General features: G+C 54.7%; 1 protein-coding gene across 1 annotated transcript in view; it reads left to right on the top strand.

The window, feature by feature from the left end:
* Positions 1–15,682, top strand: part of FOXK1 (forkhead box K1) — a 60,128-nt gene that overhangs the window by 28,540 nt on the left and 15,906 nt on the right. The window lies entirely within an intron of this gene.

Below are 15,682 nucleotides of genomic sequence, written 5' to 3'. Positions count from 1 at the left end.
GTTTTGTTTTTTCTGTCGCAAATGCAATGGATTATTAAGCATCTTTACCTTCACCTTCTCTTCATGAATGTCTGCAGACACTGTTTTATGTGGGTGAACCAGCTGTAAGGTTTTTTATTCCTTCTACGTGATAACTCAGTTTTGAGATAAAGGGGAGCGAATGCCCCCCGCACGTGTTATATAGTCCAGGGTGGAGTGTGGGTTGCTGCCCAAGTGAGACCCCGTCGTTACGTGGCTTTCCACAGTGGGCTCCAGCTCCACAGGTGCACTTGTTACTTTGATAGGTTCACAGGAAGTTGTCAACACGTTCCGAGAGGTCCCCTTTATACCTCACCCGCTTCCCCCTACTAGTTACAGCTTACGTGATTGCAGGACAGTATCAAAGCCAGGAAACTGACGTTGGTACGAGGTGTGTGTGGTTCTGTGTCGTGTTACCGCACCTGTAGATCTGTGTGATCGTCACCTCCCCCAAGACACATGGCTCTCACCCCACCACCCAGTTCTCCCTTGCGCTCGTCACACCTAACCGCCCCCCGCCCCGAAACCCCTGGCAGCCACGAATCTGTTCTCTGTCTCTGTGACTTTGTCATTTTGAGATGTGACATAAATGGGATTTGGCTTTTCCAAGCTCGGCATCATGCCTTCCATCCAGGCCGTGTAGGGCAGTAGTTCGTTCCTTTTTTATTGCTGAGTAATCAGTATCCCACTGTGTGCGGTTCCACCTGTGTTTCCTGAGGGACACCGTGGCTGATCCCAGTGTTTGGCTCCTACAGACAAAGCTGCTTTGAACAGTCACGGGCAGGTTTAGAGTAGACGTAATCTTCCTTTCTCTGGGATAAATGCCCAGGAGTGCAGTCGATCAGTTGCATCATCAGGGTATGTTTAGCTTAAGAAGCTGCTAACTCATCTCCCGCAGGGGCTGTGCCGTTTTCCATTCCCAGCACCAGGGTAGGGGAGGCCCAGCTTCTCCGCATCCTTGCCGGCATCTGGTGGTGTGGCTGCTTTCTATTTTAGCTACTCTTCTAGGTGCGTCGCCATCACTTTGCACTTCCTAACTGGCTGGTGGTGCTGCACGTCTGTCTGTGTGCTTATTTGCCATCTGGGTGTCCTCTGCAGTGAAGTGTCCCTTTGTATCTTTTGTCCACTTTCTAACTGAATTGTTTGTTTTTTACTGTTGGGTTTTGAGAGTTCTTTACACATTCTGGATGGTCCTTTGTGCGATGTGTGGTTTGACATTCCTTCTCCCAGCCGGAAGCTTGTCATCATCCTCTGATGGGCTCTTTGTACAGCAAGAGTTTTAAGTGTTGACAAAGTCCAGTTTGATTTTTTTTTCTTTCTTCTTTTATAGATCATGCTTTTGGTGTCACGTCTTCATCAAGCCCTAGGTGCCAATTTTTTTTTTTTTTTTGAATTTTGAATTGTTTTCCTCCCATAGATAATATATTATTTCTCTCTGGCTGCTTTTAAGACATTTTCTTTGTCTTCAGTTTTCAAAAGGTTGGTGTGGATTTCTTTGAGTTTATCCTGTTTGGGGTTCAGTCATCTTCTTGAATCTGTAAGTTTACTTTATTGCCAACTTTGGGGAATTTTCAGCTATTTTTTTACCCCACCCAGTTTCTGTTCTCCTTCTGGGACTTGGATAACATGAAGTTAGACCTTTTGTTGTAGGTCCCATGGGCCCCTGAGACTCCAGTCATTTATTTCAGTCTCTTTTCTCTTTGTTCAGGTTGGGTCATTTTTATCATTCTAGCTTTGAGTTCACAGATTACTTTCTCTGTTCTTTTCATTCTGTTTGAGCCTAGTCACTGAGTATTTGTTTCAGTTATTATTTTTTTTTAGTTCTAAAATCCCCTTTGGTTCCTCCTTATATCTTTTCTTTACTGAGATTTTCTATTGCTTATAATTGCTCATTGGAGTTTTTATAATGGCTGCTCTAAAGTCCTGGAAAGATAATTCTGACACCAGTGTCATCCTGTGTTGGTGTCTGTTGACGCCTTTTCTCATTTTGTTTGAGATTTTCCTCATAATTGAAATCTGGACATTTGGGGTATAATCTTTGAAGACTTTGGATCTTATTTAAATCCAGTATTTTATTAGCACTCCTCTGACATGGCCCTGGGAGAAGGGGGGACACCCCCTGTTATTTCCCACGTGGCTACCACTGATGCTGAGGGCGAGCGCAGGCGCACACGTGTTGCCCCCACCCCTGCTGCTTGCTCTCTGCACTGGCCTGTGTGTCCCCGAGTCCTCAGTGGGAATGACACGTCTCCTAGCCCCTCCGTGGGCACAGCCTGTGTCCCCTGTCCTTGGTGTGGCTGGCATGTGTTCTCTGGTCCTCAGTGGGGGTGGTGTGAGCCCCCTGTCCTTGGTGGGGACATACTGTGTCCCCACCCAGGATGGGGAGGATGTGTGTCCCCACCCTCCAGGGGGGATGGTGTGATTGGCAGGGGCTGGTCTCCACCGTGGGTTGGTAACTGAGCCAGTCCTCGTGAATCACCAGCCTCATTCGCCGTGGTGCCATCTCATCCTGCCACCCATTTCAGTGCCCTTCCTCCCTGCCAACAGGATTAGACAAACCTACTGTAAACTGTTGTAAGCTGTGTGACCTGTCTTCCCATTCAGGTAGGTCTTTTTTTGTCCTTTAATTAAGTTTTATAATTTTTCTCCATAAAGATGTTGCATATCTGAGACTTCCTTTTTATTCTGTTGTTATCATTGTTGCTTTCAGCGTTTTCCATTTAATGAACAGCTTTCTGCTGTGAAACTCCGGGTGCTGTCATTGCTGCCTTGAAGTAGGTCTCTGTCGAAATCTAGCTGTGCTTTATTATGAAGCCGCCCCAGATTAACATGGGGTCCTGGGCTCTGTGGAGGCCTTGCATTGTGTGTGCTGTCGAAGTGGATGGAAAATCCCACCAGAATTTCCCAGGAGGCGCCTGCGGCTTCATGGCCTCTGACGAGGGTGTAACCCCCTCCAGCAGCCTTGGTGAGACGGTGGTCTTCCCTGGGACAACAGGCCTGTTTCCTTTGGGCAGGCGGTGGGCCTGCAGAGCGGCAGTCATTCATCTAAATCACATAAAGAAGGGACTTCCCTGCTGGCACAGTGGTATAGAATCTGCCTGCTGGGCTTCCCTGATGGCGCAGTGGTTAAGAATCCACTGCCAGTGCAGAGGACACAGGTTTGAGCCCTGTTCTGGGAAGATCCCACATGCTGAGGAGCAACTGAGCCCGTGCACCACAACTACTGAGCCTGTGCTCTAGAGCCCGTGAGCCACAACTACTGAGCCCGCGGGCCACAACTACTGAAGCCCACGCGCCTAGAGCCCGTGCTCCGCAACAAGAGAAGCCACCGCAATGAGAAGCCCGCGCACCGCAACGAAGAGTAGCCCCCGCTCGCCGCAACTAGAGAAAGCCCGCGCGCAGCAACGAAGACCCAACGCAGCCATAAATCAATAAATCAATAAATAAATCACATAAAGAATTTTCTTAAACTTTGAGAGTGAGAATAATGCCAGCCCCTGACCTGCGAGTCTCCACAGCTGGAGGCTCAGAGGCAGTTTTCCTGTCTCTCCATCTCGCCTCTCCTGGCATATGACAGCCAGCAGGAGGCCTGGGCCCTGTCCTGGGAGGGAGCTGCCTGAGCGCCCCGAGGGAGGACGGAGGCCTGCTGTGCGTCGAGGTCGGAGGCGACCTCTCTGAGCGAGGCCGCTAATGCCAGGAGGCCTGGTGAGGAGGCCCGGGAGGGAGCAGGGGGCATCGGAGAGGCTGGCGGGGCCCGAAGTCTGCATTGTCTCCCAAGAGCTGTGGGCGGTTTCTAAGCTGAGCAAGGACCCGGTTTGTTGTGGGGTTTCACCCAGTCTGTCCTGCTGGCCTGTGGAGAGTGGCGGGAGGGGTGGGAAGCGGCAGAAAGCCCTTGGGGCTGGCCTGTCACCCGGGAGCAGAGCCCACGGGGTGCAGGAGGTGACGTCAGAACTTTCATTTGGTTATTGTTAATCTTCTCCTTTTAAAGTGTATGTGTCACGTTTCATCAAGTGTATATTAGCGGACGGCATCATGAATATAGTTCATAAAGAAGTAAGCAAGTATGCGTAATTAGGTGGTGATGCCAAGACATTGTCCTGGTGGGCGATGCGGGTAGAAAAGTTTAGTGATGAGAAGTCCTGACCCACGGGTGGGCTCGCGTGCTCCAGCCCAGCATCTGATGAACGTATGGGTTTTTGCACGGAATTTAATATTATTTTAATTTTTAATTGTAAAAAAGCCTCTGAATATTTAAATCTTCCCTGAGTTGGCCCTTAGAAAAAAGAAAAAAACTTGCTTCCCACCAGTAGACTACCACGGAGTCCTTGCAGGATGACTCTCCTCCTTGGCTGGTGCATCCACGGCAAACCTAGAATCAGGTCTCTGCGTTGCGTGGTCTGTTTCTTCTTCCTTTGAATAGTGACTCACGTTCAACGTCACGAAAGTAATTGACTTTAAAAGGTGTGAGTACCGCAGCTCACCTTGGACTTTGCAGAGGAGATGGATTGGATGCTCCCCTAGATTTCCATTGAAGGAGCACAGGAAAACTGGGGAACAACTGAAAAATAAGGAAGATGATGAGAGCTGTCTGTTCAGTTTTCATTTCAGAATTAGACTTCTTAAACAGCAACGCAGCCCTTTCTCCTGCGGGAGCTGGGACCTGTGCGGACCCTCCCCAGGGGAACTGAGTTTAGCTGTGAGTGGTGTGGCCGCCCTGCCGCCTGCGCCCCCGTCCTGGCTGACAGGGACCTCATGGGAGAGGTGCCCTGGGTTAGGCCCTGGGCCTGGGGCTTGGTTGTGTCAGGCGGGTGTGCGTCTGAGTGAACATTTGATGTCGCCTCCGTTGCTGCCCGAAGACAAACCCCACGAGGTGGGGCTGCGGTCTGTGTCCTCCATCCTTCCCAGTGTCCCTGCTGCAGGGACTGTCCAAGGTGTGTGGTTCTAGAAACCCTCGGAAGCTGTGCCCGGGTTCTCACTGTAGCCTCTGACATTCGTTGGCGGTACTTCCTTAGTGAAGGGAGTGCTCTGTGAGTAGGTTTTCCCTGAAATCTTGGCCAGAGGACGTCTGGAGCCCCCAGTGGTGACCGTGCTGAGAGCAGGGCCACGGTGCTGGCCGTGGGCAGACTCAGTGTCGTGTGGGCAGCTGACGGCCTGGGGTTCACTCATTATGGCACAGGAGGTTTTCAGGGGCCTCCCTCAAAGACCTGATTTACAAGGAAGTTACGGAAACTTGACTGGCCTGCTTTGGGGGCTCCTGTCCCTCCTTGGCCACAGGCCCCTGACCCCAGTGCTCCGCTCTGGCACACCTCCACTTCTCCTTTGTCCCTTTGGTTTGGGTCCAGAAGCCCCTTGTGCAGAGCTCTCTGTTGGGGGTCTCTGCACGGCGGCAGTCTCTGCGTGAAGAACCCCCAGAGGGGGTGACAGGTGGGGCACCCCCCAGACGATGCCATCCGGACGAGAGGTTCAGGTCCCAGCACCCCATTTGTCAGCGTCGTGATCCTGAATATAAAGCGTCCTCTTTCTACGCCCTGGTTCCCTCATAGTGGGCGGGGAGGGGTCTGTCTTAGGACAGAGCCGGGGCAGGACGTTGGGCTGCCCCACCCCAAAGTGACCAGTACCACACTGGCCTTCGGGCCCACACGCCGCCCGGTGCCCATACATCCTGCTCCTCGTCGCGGGGCAGGATCACCGCGGGGCAGCGCAAACAGCAAGGAATTCATCTTCCAAGCAGATGCTGTTCAAAATCGTTGTCATTAGTTTTTAAGAAACTTAAGTGCCCTTTTGCGCTTCCTGCTTCTCCATGTGTCGAGGCCCTTGGTGTGCTGGGTTCTCAGTCTGTGTGGGGGATGGGGATGGTGCTGTAGCAGCCCCGCCCGGTGCCCAGCTGGGCAGAGGACGGCCCGTGGTTGGTTTATCTTTCAGTGGAGAGCTCTGGCTTATTTTCCTTCCTTAAGCCATACAGTTTTGTTTCATCCAAAACGTGTAAAGGACAGAGGAATCACGCGGCCCTGTGTTGAACACAGACTGCAGGTGGGCCGGGCTCTGGGCCCAGCTCACATCAAGGCCGCCTCCATTTCTCTGTCCCACCGTTCCGGGCCCGGGGCTTCCATTTCAAGGCCATCTCCTTGCCCACGGTGGTTGCTGGCATGCCGGTCGTCACATTTCCACGCCAGGTGAGGAGTGGAAGGAAGGGACGATGGGCAGTAATACACCCTCAGGCGGTGTCTGTCTGCTCTCCAAGGGCTTTCTGCGACTGTGTCACTTTTTATGAGTCACCCCCCCCAGCAGGGGACGCTGGGGATGTGGGCACCCAGGAAAAGGAGGGGGGGATGGAAGTGGGTTGGGGGTGGTGCCTGCCCTCATGCACCCCTTCACCCCGCACCTGCCCCCCGCGGAACTCTGCTCACCAGCCTTCCCCTGGCGGCCCCGTGATTGGCTCCCCCCATGAAGCCCGGGTTCCTTTGGGTGTGGGAGCTGCCCTGGGGGAGCACCCCCAGCTCCCCGGCAGGGAGGCCCTTGGACCCCTGCCCCATTCTCCCCTTGCTGGGGCCCGTTGGGGAGGACAGAGGGGAGCTGTGTGTTGACATAAGCAGGGGCGGTGGGAGGAGGTCACTTCTCGCTGCTGGGCCGGAGGTGAGAGCCGGGGCAGCTGCCCTGGGAACGAGGGTGGGGCGGTGCGCTTCCATCCCACTCGGCCTCGACAGGCAGCAAGGTTTTCTCCACCTCTGTCGACTGTGATACCTCCCTCTGCGCTTCGGCAGCTTTCATGGTTTCGGTTCTTCGGGGAAATGGGCTGGACGCCTCGTGCGGTGCTTGGGGGTGGGGGGTGGGGGGCAGGGGAGCCGCCCGCCCGCCCATGAGCCAGCCCCCCCCCCCCCCAGCCTCTGTGCAGGGCCGCTCCGTCCGGTTTCCGAGTGTGCCTGTCGGATTTTCCAAATTAGGAAGGGGAGCCGAGCCGGGCTGGAAGCGGTCACACACGGTTCCTGTTGTGTTGCGACAAGTGGAACTTTTTTCTCTTCTTTTTCCTTAACAGCAAAGGCTGTTTGCTCTCGTTGGAGGTGGAGCCGCGGTTTGTGTTTGGGGTTCCCTCTCGAGCTTTGCTGCTGTCTCCGAGGCTGGTATCGAAAGGAAGGTCTTGGTTTGGGCGGTAATGCCTGGGTAGGAGGCTCGTGGGTTTGCCTGGAACGGTCCACTCAGGAAGGACGCGCTCCCCTCGGCCCTCACGGTGGGCGGTGGCAGTGGTGGTGACCACACCTTTCTGGCAGCGCCTCCTGGGCTCTGTCTTCAGCTTCTGAAGCGTTTCCTTGGCCAAGTTTAACAGAATTGAACTCGGGCCTTGCCAGGACCCGGAAAATAAACGCGCAGAGCAGATTTCTGCTGTCTTCTTGTTTCTCCCCCCACCCCCCAGTGCAACAGCCGCCCTGTCCTGGAGCCTTTTCTTTCTGCCCCTCAAATTTATAGGCGCTGTGATAGCACAGAGCCCTTTCCGGGGTGTCCTTAATGTACACGTATTTAAATATATCTCAAGTGTCCAGAGAAAGGGAATATTCTGGTTAGTCGATATACTTAACCTGCTCAGTGCATGGTTTGCTGGCACATGTAATAAATAATAGCCAGTGCTACTTTTTAATTATTATTATCATTACATTGTGTTGTATTATGTTATATGATTGAATTTCACGTTGATTAAGGTTTAGGCAGTAGACTCTCGATTTTGCAGATTGGGTAACTGGAAGTGTTAAGGCCCCAGCAGCTGACAGCCCCTGACCAGTCTCAGGTTCCTAATGTCACATCCGCATCTCTCACAGGAGGGGGCGGTCCCTGACCTGAGGAAGCGTGTCACTGCTGCTCTCTGGGTGGAATTTTTAAGTGTAAATGTGGTTATTATTTCGTGCTAGTCCTTGTTGCGTCACACCTGGCTCTTTCCTGGTTCTTCACGTTCGTGCTTAGACACCCCGTCCTCGGGAGGGAGAAGCTGTGTGTAATGTGGAGATAATCTGGGCATCTGACTTCAGATCAGGTTAGTGTTGGAATGGGCCAGTGTTGATCACTGCACAGACCACTGTAGTACCCCCCCATCTTCAGTACACCCATCTTCAGTGGCACTTGACCTGGTGGCAGCCCGGCCGGCCGGGCTCTGCACGTGGAGTGTCTGCAGCCTGCAGGCAGTGGTCGGGCTGCCAGCAGATGCTCCCATTTTCACACGAGTCTCTCTCCGTAAAAACTGTGGATGTGGATTTGAGCGGTGAAATCAGCGGCCCTTGCCCTCCATGTGTGATGGAGGGATGCCAGCTGTCCTGTGATTCTCCAGCTGAGTGGTTCTACGAAACACAGAGAAGGCATGTTGTCAATGTCCTTGCAAGGTTAACCCAGGGTCAGAAAAGTCTGATTGTTTCCCTGTGGTCTGGCCGCTGGGTTTCAGCCGACACCCTCCGGGGTGCCTCACCCATGTGGAAGGAATCGCTCTCCTGCCTCACACCCGCCTTTACCTCCCGATAGACTCTAAGTTACACAGAGACGCGGAGCGTGGTGAGCTCCTGGCCGTGTGCACCAGCATGTGTGTGCGCGGCATGGAGGGGACAGGCGGCTGCAGAGGGGACACTTCCCTCCGGGAGCCCGCGGTCTGGGAAGCCCGGCGGGGATGCGCAGGGGCCCTTGAGGCGGGCTCCGTACAGGGGGTGGCCTCCGGGGACAGAATCTTGAAGAAGGTGAGTCTGCTGGTACGCGGCCAGGCCCTGTGCTTGGTGGCAGCCCGTCGCCCGCGAGCTCTGCCGTCGCCGTGTGCATCCCAGCGGCGGTGCCGTGTCTGGAGCTCCGTCCCTGGAGAGCCCGGCCTTGTGTCCACACTTGAGTCACCCAGTGCAGGATGCCCCTCTGCAGCGCCCGTGCAGTCGGCAGTGACCCTCAGGGAGCCAGGACATGTGAAGTGGAATTCTGATCTTCATAGTTCCTCCATTCACCCAACTGGATCACCTTTGGTGTTTCTCAGGCAAATCTGGAAGGTATTTGCTTTTTCAGATATATTGGACTTTCTGCCCCATTTGATTTTCCAAACTGTAAAGCTTGGGAGCTCGACTTACACAGTCATTTTTTTGTTTGCTTGTCTTAAACCTGATGCTTCCCCACTGAGGGATAAGAGTGTCCCTGGGCAGATGGCTTGGGTTCCTCCCCAGGGTGCCTGACCCTGCGTGGCTCTGCTGGGACCCTCTGTGTCTGAGGTCCAGGCTGCGGGTAGCCTTGGTTCGAGGAGGAGGGACGAGGGCCTCGCAATACACCAGCACTCGCCAGTTTTTTTGGAGTAGGATGACTTGAGGTTTTGCTGCTGTGTCTGGGACCCTGCGGAGCTGCTGCCTGGTCAGGACGGTCGTCGCCCCGCCTTCCCGGGGCCTGGGCTGTTTGCTTGTTCCCTCTTCCTGGATGGAGCTTGTGTTTGGATCACGTGCTCACCCCTCGCCGGTCTGCACGGCTTCCCAGCACAGCAGTGAACTATGGCCTCTGCAGCCTCCAGCCTCCTCTGCTCGGTTCTGTTTTTGGGTTTTGTTTTTTAAAGATGTTCTAGCAAAATGTATTACGTTTTTAATAGAAATAGATATTTTAGGTTAAAAACACTTAAGATGATCAGAAACCTTTGATTTGGGGATTGTATATGTAAAAGGTTTTTCAAAACCATTTCCTGAACTGTCTTATTGTTCTTTGGAGTTCTTACAAAACTCAGAGCCTCTGGTGTGCCAGCTGCAGACCTTCTGTAAATGAGGGTTGCTTGTTGGCCGGGGCCCACCCGGAAAAGCCGCCTGCTGGCCTAGAACACACCGGCGGGGGAGGGCGGGGCCGCTGGCTGTCAGCTGGCCCCCACGCCTGACCATTTTTCCACTACTAGGCTGTGGTTATTTTCAAAATTTGAACGTACTGGTCATCAAATGTGTAACAGCTTTTCCCCCCTATTCTTGAGTCTTTCACTTCTTAAAGGACACAGTTACAACATTTAAAAAACATTGTGAAAGACTCGAGGTCTCCGGCAGTACCACTCTTACCCCGGGGATGTTTTCACTCCTTCTGTCTTTGTCCTGCGAGAATGACCGAAGCCGGTGTCATCGGCCGCTTGCTGTGCCGGCCTCGCCTGCCCCAGGGCTCCTGCTGCACCAGGCCTGCCTGCCTGTCTCTGGTTTACCAGGGAGGGGCCTTAGATTCAGCCACTCGCCCCAGATCCCCCACAGCATCCCAGCGGCCCATTCTCAAACCAGGTCTGTCTGATTTCAAATCCCAGGCCTTTAGCCGCAATGCTGGACCGTTTAGTCTCTGCTGTTTTCACTTGTCATTGTGTCATCAGCATTTTTAATGTTCCTCCATGGGCCCGTTTTAGTGAGTGCTTATTACCTGTTAGGTACTGTGTGAGCTTCTAACTACTTTGCTTATTTCATTTGATACTCACACGAGACTGCTACACAATACACACCATAAATACCCCAATTTTCCTGATGAGGAGAACAGATCAGATGCATTAAGAGATTTGCCCAGAGACAAACAGTCCTGGAAGGCATCCTTTCAAATGATACTCCTCCATGAATGTGCACTGTGGTTCATTCAGCTGCTCCTCACAGGGAGCTCTTTAGCTGTTTAGAATTAGAACGGAGGTTTGGTTTTTGTAACGAAGGTCAGGATAGCAAGGGAGGTGGATTTCTTTTGCGTATAACAGTCCCAGTGTAATCTGATACGGCAGCTCCAGGCTCTTTCTGTTCTGTTGCTCTGTTACCCAGTGTCCGTTTTATGGCCCAGCATGGCTGCTCCAGCTACTGCCATCACACCCACATTCTGGCCATAGGAAGGGAAGAAGTGAAGAAGACACTCTCTTCCTCTTAAGGGCACAAACCATCGCATCCCGCTAACCAGCACAGTCTCATGGTTGCACAAGAGGCAGAGAAGCGTTGTCCTTAGTCGGGCAGCCACGTGTCCAGCTGAAACGAGTTCACTGTCGAAGCAGAAGAGGGTGCACGTCCAGGGGACTAGCCATCTCTATCATAGTCTGCCCTTTTCGGCCCCGCATGTGTTTGTGACCCTTCTTCTGACATAAGAACCACTCATCCCCGTTGTCAAGGGAGGCGGCCCAAGTCCCACCTGGTGACCGCATCGCGGAGGTCCAGGGTCACTGTTAGGTGTGCGCGTGCCCGCATCGGGGCGCCACGAGTGGTGGATCTGTGAAGCGCTGTGCCGAGGAGAAGCAGAGGAAGGCGGTCCCAGCTCCGTCTGGAAAAGGGAGGAGCGGGACGCACACTCACTGGTCACAGCCGCTCTGCTCTCAAAGGCCCTCCCCAGAGGGGCAGGTTCCGGGGGGCCCGCCCGGCTGCCCCCGTGTCTGCACGTGGAGGGCTCTGTGTCCGCCCGCCTCCCCGGCCTCCTCCGAGGTGCTCCGGAGACGACGCTGCCGTGCTTCCTGGCGGCGCCCCGGGCCGGGCAGGTTGGGGAGGGACGGTCATGCCTCCTCGGAGGCCAGGTTGGGGCTGCTCCGGCTCCGGCGTCTCCGAGCACGTTGGCTCCGTCACATCCGCAGGTCAGATGCACAGCAAGGGTCTCTGGGGGCAGGTTTCACTCTTGAAAACTCTGCTCTGGTCTTTTCTGCCGTTGGGCTGGGGCCTCTCTGCCTGTCTCACCCGAGTCATGGCTCCTTTGAGGCCACTGAGGCTGCAGGCTCGGTGGCATCGTTCCCTGCCCCGGGCGCTGGTCCCCGTGGACCCCTGCAGCTTGTGGCATCCTGGGTACACAGGCTACGCTCTCGGGTATCTCGGGGGACCGCTGGACCCGGCACAGGGAAGGTGACCGGATTTCTAGCCTGCAGCACTCGCGTCCTTGCTTTCTGCCGAGGCAGCACCCTGCACTTCAAACTGTGTGACCGCCCTGGCGACTCCTGGCCAGCGGCAGTTCTGTGCCGGCCACGAAGCAGGGTCCTGGGCCGCCCTCCCCGTCACTGCCTGAGGAGGGGCGTCCTTTGCAGAGTGACTCTCATTCAGGTGTTAAACCTCCTGGCCTGAGCCTCCAAAGTTTTCTCGTATTTTCTTCATCTTTTCCGGGAGATGTTTTCAAGCCTGTCACCCAGCCTTCCTTGTGAAGTTTTCTTTTGTGTCACATTTACTTGTCCACGGTCCTTGTTTTTCCCTGGAGGTGCCTTTTGGGGCTGCAGTCCGTGGGTGGCCGAGGTGGCGCCCTCTCCCGTCCCAGGGATACAGGTGGTCCGTGTCCTCTCCGTGAGGACTGAATGATGACAGAGAAATTACGTTTCTTTTCTGACAACTTCCTGTTGGTAGGGCCGGTGGAGGGCATCCTCCCCAAGGACGAGATGGGAGTGAAGGTGGGTGACAGCCCGAGTCCCTGAGGCTCATTAGTGGCCGAGCGGGGCCAGACCAGCCTTCATGCAGGGATCTCTGACCTGATGCTGAACAGGGCAGCTTCACGGGGAACCGAGGCAATACCAGTTTGGCCCAACGTCCAGGAGGAACAGGTGGAACAGCTTGATTCCACCGCAGTGAGAAGCCCGCGCGCCGCAACGGAGACCCGCGCAACCAAAAATAAATAAATAAATTTACATGAAAAAATAGAAACAGCTCGATTGGGTGCGGCTCATACACTGCAGGAAGAACCCACTTGGATCGTCCAGGCCAGTGGTTTTCAGGAGACCCGGGGAATCGTGCAGCTGCTGCCACAGCCAACGGTTGGGCGTTTGCATCGCCTCCGAAGGAAGCCCCGCGCCCGTCTGCAGGACCCCCACCCCACCCCCCGCCGGGCAGCCACCAGACTACCGTTGCCTCTGCAAAGCAGGGCGAGGGTTCTGTGCAGAGCTCGCGGGCTTGCACGGAGCCTCCCTTGGGCTGGTGGGCGGTGGTTTCCAGCGCGCATCCCCCCCTTCGGCAGGAACCCCGACGCACGGGCAGAGCGCGCTTGGGCCCAGCCTGAGCGTGGAGCACCTTCAGGAGAGGAGCTCTGATTGCAGAACGCGCTCATTAAAGCTGCAGCTGGGGCCCTAAACCAGAACGAAAGTGTTCCAGAGAGAGAAGCAACAGTTGGCAGACTCGGCGGGCACCCTGGGGAGGCATCTGGTTAAAATTAAGCAGCTTCCTGGTATTTTCTCCTCCTCCTCCCGGGTGGGAGATCAGCTGCCTCGGGATAATTTTTGGAAGAGTGAGTCAGGAGATGCTTTTGAAATAGCTCTTGCAGTAACTAATGTGAAACTGTTTATGGTTAAACCTTAATTGGAAAATCACGGTTCCAGTAGGAAACTGTCATGCTGCTGTCAGTTACGGATGGCAGCAGATTTTGCCGTTGGTGACATGCCCAGATCCCTGACCTATAAAACGTTGTGCTTTGTTTCACTGACATCCCAGTCTGTGTGCATGTACTGTCTGTCTAGCGTCTTGGATTTGAACTGGAAAGCGTCTTGGAGGTGATCTCTCCTGCTCAGAGCATCCAGGGCTGCAGAGGTGTTACGGCAGGTGGTCCCACAGCAGAAGTCAGGCTGGGAAGCAGAGGGAAGGGGGCCTGACGATGCTCCCCGGCATCTTGCCTCCTCAGCCCAGGGCCAGGCAGGCACTGACCCCTGCCCAGAGCTCTTCTCTCCGGATCTCGTGCCTTTTCTCATCTTCACCCTAAACCCCATTTTCTAAGATTCCCCGCCCGTCTTGTGACCTCTGTCAGAGGCCAGAAGCCACAACCTCTTTCTAGTTGGTATTGACAGTTGTAGTTGTAACATGATCTCGAGGTTGTAGTCTGATCTCACGTTAACACAGGGACTTGCACTATGCAGGAAGTCAGAACTCCACGTTAACACAGGGACTTGCACTATGCAGGAAGTCAGAACTCCACGCGCCTCTGGCAGAGAGTAAACACGTAGCTTGTTTTGTTAATTTGCAGCAGTTGAAGGAAGAGACAAATGGTAAAGGGCCGTAGAAACTCTTTTTTAACTGTTTGTCAGCATTACTGCCTTCCTACCTAGCACTGGTGGAACAGGTGTGTGTGCGTGCGTGCGTGCATGTGTGTGTGTACACAGACACCCCTGCTGTTTGTCCAGTCCTGTCCTTCACAGGTGGGGCTCACCTCAGTCGCTCTCTGCTCACCTGTGTGGAGCCCTCAGCCAGTTCCCAGGCTCGGGGACACCGGGCCCATCTCGGACTTGGTGGGGAGGCATGTTGACTCTGACTTACAAAAGCTGACCAGCCTCTGGGTCTGGAGAGACCCTCGGCCTCAGAAAGCATCTTAGGCAAATGTGTGATGTCACTTTCTAGCCAAAATACTGACGGAGGAAATTTCCATTGGGTGGTGGGGAAACTAAAGAAAGTGGAAAGGACAGCAAACGTTTCTTTAACTGGCTTACAAGACGGCGATGGCAGGCGATTTTTAAGTAGCCTGGGGCGGCCCTATAAGCAGAACCGTAGGGATGATGTCGCCATTCCAGACCTGCCCACCCTCATCCCTAACGTTCTGGTGTTTAGGCTGAATTTCCCAGAGTCAAAACAGCATCCAACAGGAAAACAGCTTCTGTTGGAACAGTATCAAGATCCCTTTGTTCTGCTTTTAGATTTGGAAATACAAACCTGGTAGCCGTGGGTCCCAGTGTCTTGGTGCCTCACTGCCTGCTGCAGGGCTCTGCCTGGACAGCCACATGCAGCCGCTCTCTGCTTGGTGTCTCTGGAAGGATCTGTACTGGCCAGTGAGGCCAGCTGGAGTTCCTGATTTTCTCTGTGAGATGCAGGCAGGGGCTCTCAGAGTAGACGCTTGTACTGCTGAGTCATTTCCTGAGAGGTGGGTCTCCCGGCGGAAGGCTCGCAAGCACCCCTGTTGGATGCTGGGGTGCCAGGTCACCACCTGCCATGTCCCAGAGCCTGTTCTTCAATCTTGTTTCTTCAAAGTTGTTTTACTAAGAGAAAAGGGAATTGGATTGAAGCAGTGCTTGCTGTGTGGGTGGGAGGTGGGAGGTAATTGGCTACTTAGACAGTGAATTGAATTGAATTGAATTGACTGGACCAAATATCAGGGACTTTTCGGTGTGCACCCTTTGTCTGCTAACCACAGTTAGCAACTTGTGGATAACTGGTCAGTTTAGACATTAGAAGGTGTGCCTGACAAGTAATGCCCCGCTTTACAGGTCAGAGTTTGTGGGAGGGAGATGAGCCCTGGGTTCCTGTGCGCACACAGGGAGGGACTGGGGTCTGCAGTGGCCTGGGGCTGGCGGTCCCCTGCCAGTAGAGGAGACGAGGCTCGGGGCTCGTGAGGCCAGAACGGACGGTGAAGGCAGCCGGTTCCCTCGGGTTCCAGGCGCTTCCTCCGAGACCCCCGCCGGCGCCTCTGCAGGAGGCGCTGCCGCTTTTCCCAGGCAGCGCTCGCTTTCCATCTTCCGGGTGACAGGCATCTGTCGTTAAAAAGCTGCCCAGGAGGTGACCGTGGCGTTTCGGTTTCCCAAGGAGCGTTCTCTGCGCGGTGCTGGATCCACGTGGCGAGCGTGGCAGACAGGAAGCCGGCTGGCCAGCTGGAGCCCGTGTGGGAGGGGACACCAGGGGGCTTGTCCGGGCCGGAGGTCTTGCTGTGGCACGCGTGGTGGGGGGAGCCCGGTGCCCTCGCCGGCCTGTCCCGAGGGAAGCGGAGGTGGCGCCGTTTGGGCGCAGGTTTGGGCACGTGTGTGCGC

Source organism: Eubalaena glacialis, chromosome 13 (genome assembly GCF_028564815.1).
Source record: "Eubalaena glacialis isolate mEubGla1 chromosome 13, mEubGla1.1.hap2.+ XY, whole genome shotgun sequence".
Taxonomy (NCBI): domain Eukaryota; kingdom Metazoa; phylum Chordata; class Mammalia; order Artiodactyla; family Balaenidae; genus Eubalaena; species Eubalaena glacialis.
The sequence above is the reverse complement of the archived record's forward strand: the minus strand, read 5'-3'. Positions and strand labels throughout refer to the sequence as shown.